This window comes from Phascolarctos cinereus, unplaced genomic scaffold, assembly GCF_003287225.1.
Source record: "Phascolarctos cinereus isolate Bilbo 61053 unplaced genomic scaffold, phaCin_HiC Scaffold_726;HRSCAF=1367, whole genome shotgun sequence".
Taxonomy (NCBI): domain Eukaryota; kingdom Metazoa; phylum Chordata; class Mammalia; order Diprotodontia; family Phascolarctidae; genus Phascolarctos; species Phascolarctos cinereus.
This window is the reverse complement of record NW_027556098.1, coordinates 141,211,129-141,216,557: the sequence shown is the minus strand read 5'-3', so window position 1 is coordinate 141,216,557 and position 5,429 is coordinate 141,211,129.

Genomic DNA, 5,429 nt, shown 5'->3' with positions numbered 1-5,429 from the left:
TCTTCCATTATTTTTATAGTAGATATACACCTCTACTCTGATCAAACTGATATATTTTTTCTCTTCATTCATGCCATGCATGATCTTAGCTCCATGATTTTTTTACTGAAGTTCTTTCCTCCTCCTAAAATACGTCCTTTGCCTTCTATTTTAAAAACTCAGCTCAAGTCCCACCTTACCTAGAAAGCCAAGCCTTTTCTTGTGGGACACTGTAGGTGTTTTGCACTATGGTCTAATGTGAAATTCCCGCTGTAGCAGCAATAGAATTCATCAAGTAGGAAAGTGCAAAGGTGAGAAGGACCAAGGCAGGCAGCAGAGTGAGCAAATTCCTTTTCAGGTACAAAACAGAGAGCTGTTAGGGCAGCATTTATGGTTCTTTAATCTTTTTTTAGGCAAATACAAGTATCTCAGCCCTGATGGCACTAATTGGTTAGGAGGTTTTCATTTAAGCACTTTAAATTTGTTTCTTTTGCTCTGAAGGAACAATCAACAGGAAGAAATCCTCACCTCTTGGGCTGGGGGGATGGGGTAGGTTGATTTGGTTGTGATTTCAGAGGCACATTTACCTGTTACTTGCTTTGGAGTATTTTTTAAAAACAATTCAGCCAACAATGATCTCTCCCTCACCTGAATGAATGAATGAATGAATGAATGAAAGAATGAAAAAAATAGTGTTTACTTTGTGGGAAATACTATGCTAAGGATTGGTGATGCAAACAGAAAAAGGTAGGCAATCTCTGCTCTCACAAGATTTATTCTCTAATTGGGGAAGACAGCAAATGTAGGAGAGTTCAGCAATAGGGCAGATGGAAAGACCCAGGTGTCCTAAGGGTGCATGTAGAAGGCAGATGGCAAGGCCCAGTAGTTCTTAGCATCTGTGTTTGGCCATGTGCTATTTACCATTTTTATCAATGAATTCAATAAAGATATAAGTGGTATGCTCATCAAATTCACAGATGATGCAAAGCTGGGAGGGAGAATTAATAGAATGGATGATAAAGTCAGAATCGGATCTTGACAGGTTACAGTAAGGTTTCTCAACCTGGGTTTCATATACTTTTTTCAAAAAATATTTCAATGACTAGAATTCAATATTTTTGTCTTTCTTTGAACTCCTATACATTTAAAAATCATTAATCTAAGAAGGGTTCCAGAGGCTAAAGCAGTAAGAAGAAGGCTGACAAAGGGGTCCATGACACAGGCACACAAAGCTTAAGAACCCCTGGGTTAGATCAGTGTTCTGAATCTAAAATAATATAATTCAATAGAGATAACTATAAAATCAGTTTCCTCATATTTTTCTTTATTTTGTTAAATATTTCCAAATTACATTTTAATCTGGTTTAAATGCACCAGAATATTGTAGCAGCATGGACCATCTTTGACCTCTGTGATCTTATCATCTAAAACATAACTAGTCTAATTCAGATATGGTCACCCTGGAATTTGGCTAGCAGGCACATCAAAGGGCAAATCCTTAGGGTTAGAAGCAGTGGAGAAAGTTGGGTAAAATTATGCTGGAGACCAGTGCCTTTTCTCTTCTTCCCTTCATATAGTCAATGATGCTTGCTGCCTTGCAGCAGCCTGTAATCCTGAGACAGGATGTGAAACAGCTTAAGGGTAGCATTGCATTGTATTTATAGAGAAATTATCCTCTCTCATGAAATGGAGGCAGAATTGACTAAGAATCCAGATGGTATACAGTTTGTTGCCTACCTGGGAACTGAAACGGATAGTCTGTTCCTTGCTGCTCCAGGCTGTTGGGCTTTGTCGGTGTCTTCCTTCCCCCAGGAAACAGTTTAATGAGGATGTAAACACTTAATTTCAGAGCCTCAGGGAAGTGTTATCTGGGAATCTGACTGAACTAGAGAGGTCCAGAAAAACCATCTCTCTAAAGCTAAGGACTAACATTCAAAAGACAAGGGCTTAGCGACCTCTCCAAAGAAAACATGACTCCTAATACTTGCTGAACTCCCAGTCTTGTATAGAAGGGGGGAAAAAAGTTGTCTCTTGCTCACCTTCCTTCTTGAGTCAGGTGAAGGTTGTTTTTCTCAGTTGCTGATGGTACTTTAGGGCTATCTACTGTAAGAGAGGAGTGGGGACTTTAGAAAGAACAATCTTAATGTTGTATTGGACAGAAAATAAAGCGTTCCCAGAGGTAAAAGTCAGGGGCAAAAGAACTACTTGAATTTTATGTTTAAAAAAGACAATGAATTCCATAAGTTCAGGTTGTGTTAATATCCCCAGCTGGACAACAATTCCTTTGAAAAAAACATGCAAGAATTGTAGAGGTTACATTATGAGCCAACAAGATAGTATGGCAGCCAGAAAAGCTGCTAGAATTTTAAGTTCCATTGAGACACATAGAGCCAAGCAAGAGGGATACAATAAGCCTTGTCTTGATCAGACCAAGCTGTTCTGAGAGCCATATTTTAAGTACATGGGCAAATTGGTGAGTATCTAGAGGAGGGCAAATAAGATGGGAAGAGACTGGAAATCACATCATATGACTGACTGAAGCAATTACAGTTGTTTAAGAGGGGCTAAATTAGCTGCCTGGAGCCAGAAGGCAGATCTCAGAGTAGTGGGTCTAAGTTATAGAAAGGCAAATGAGGGCTTGACATAAGGAAAGGCTTCCTAGCATTAAAGCTGTCTAAGAGTTGAATGGGCTTCTTATTGGTGGCAATGTTTCCATTGTTGGAGGTTTTGAAGCAGAAGCTGAATGAATGAATGAATGAATGAATGAATGAATGAATGAAAAAGACATTTATTCATCAATTATTATGTGCCCGACAAAATAGAAAGCTAACTTCTGCCCTTGGGATTGTTCAAGAACCACAGTGGACTACTTTATTGTTGAGTTCTCTTCCAACTCTGAGATTCTGTTATCCTATGATACACTTCTCAATATTGTCCTGACAAACCCCAATAAATTACAGAGTCTGTTCTAAGAAACAGACAAATGAAATTAGGGTGTGTGTGTCCCTGGTTTAATTTCTCTCAAGCTGGCTTAACATGCTTTGCATAGGAATTATAGTCTAGAACTAGGCCCCCTAATGGGGCCAGTCCAGAACTGGCTTAATTGGGATTTGAGGGTACAGGGTTATATGCCCTTTAAAGAGTAGGTGTTCCCAAGGGGTGACAATCAACTCTGATTGGTCAAAATACACTGATAGGTGAGCTATATTATAATGAGGTCTTATTATAATGAGTACTTGACTTAGGTCACTTAATTCTGACCTGTTCTATCAGACCCCCTCAGTCTTTGGGCTATCTAGGCAGAAGAATCTGTCTCCACCCAAACTTGAGTAGGGTAAAATCAATTCAGGCCTTGATTGGAGTTTGACCAGGATAAGAGGATTCAATGCAATCTCTTTATCAGTTATGTCCTTCTGAAGAACTCTGGACAGAAGGCTGCTCTGAAGGGAGCTCTCAGTCTCCAAGACACAGATTACCAAGAGAAATCACTCAGTAGATTTGGAAAATAATGAGCAAAGACACATATCTCTTCAGGGATAATATTTCACTTTAGTTATAATATTGGGACCCAGAAAGAAATTAATAGAATATAAGTCTGGACAGATAGGTTGGGGAAAAAATTATAAGAGGCCTTGCACATCATTCATGCTAAGAAGGTTGGATTTTTTGAGTTGAGGTGTGTGTGTGTGTGGGGTGAGGCAAGATACTGCAAATACTGAAGAAAATAGCACCTTAAAAAATAGCCTAACCCAAATGGCAAAAGAAGTTCAAAAAGTCAATGAGGAGCAGAATGCCTTAAAGAGCAGAATTGGCCAAATGGAAAAGGAAATCCAAAAGCTCACTGAAATGTAGAGGGAAAACTGTGAAAGCACCCTAATAGTCCTTTAGAAAGATTAGTTTCATAGTTGATAAAGCTGATAAATTATTTCCCACTGACACGTACATGAGAAAGAAAAGACAAATGTGCTACTGACGCATAGAGAGGTTACTGGATTTACACAAAGTCACAGGCTTGAACCCAGGTATATGGACATACCAACACCTAGACACTATTTAAGGCCAGCTTTTATTTCATTGCATGATTTTTCTGAAAGGAGAGAAAGTATTGCTAGGTAAACCCTCCACTTTGATAACCCATTGTGCTTTGAGGGATGGGAATGTAGAGAGTTTATTAAAGGTAGTGATGGAAAGAAGGAAATAATTCCTAACAAATCATTTCTTTCCATCACCCCAAGACCTAGCTTAGTGAGTGTAAGCTTTTTACAACCAGAAGCCAAACATCTAAAACATGTGCATGAGTAATCATAACAAGGAAACCTCCCCAAAGAACAAATGAGATCATTTTTTTTAACCTAACAAAGACACACTTGGTTCAGATGAATATCTCTATTAAATGACAGCTGCGTGATATATTATTCTCTCTCTCTCAAAGTGAGAGAAATAGTAGAACCAGATAGTGCTACAGGTAAATGTCACTTTTTAATGTCATATCTTCCCCTCCCCCCAAAAAAATTATTGAGTTTAAGGTTAGCAATGCTAGTTTCCTTGTTACCCCTCCCCTCTCCACCTTCTGTCTCTTTGCTTTGTAAGTTAACTGCTGAAATAGCACCTCTGACCTAGTTCCAGACAAATAAATAAAGTTTGTCTTCCTTGCAACTCTTCTTTGAAGTCAGAGAATTTGTTAGGAAAGAGAAAAGAATAAGAACTTTGGGCAGAGAAATAAAGCACGGACAAAGAAGTTTAGTAACAGAGAGGGTGGTGTTCTTAGAAAAAGAAAAAAAGTTCCTGGAGTCATTATATTTTTTTATCTTTCCTAGAGACTGCCTGTAATACATACATCTATATATACATACATTCTTATATATTCATAATGTATATGAATATACATATATATACACATTACACTAGATATCTACCTTTATCTCTAGCATTACTTATATAAATGTATGTACATTCATTTATATTCATCATATACACATATATAGTATGTATGTATGTGTGTTTACATCTACATCTACATTTACAAATATATACATATACGTACACACACATATGTGTATATTCACCATACCATCACCTGTATGCTAAGTGGCACAGTAGATAGACTGCCCTGCCTGGAGTCAGGAAGATTCACCTTCCTGAGTTCAAAACTAGCCTCAAACATTTACTAGCTAGGTGACCCTGGGTAAGTCACTTAACCCTGTTGGCCTCAGTTTCCTCATCTGTAAAATGAGCTGGGGAAGGAAGTGGCAAACCACTCTAGTATCTTTACCAAAAAAATCCCAAATGGAGACACAGAGTTGGACACAGCTAAAACATCTGAACAATAACAATAACTATGTATCTATTCATGTATGTGACTATATGAACACGTACATGTACGTATATGTGTATCTATAGGTACACTTCAGGAAGGATTCACAAATGTAATTGATTTTAGGGATTTTTTT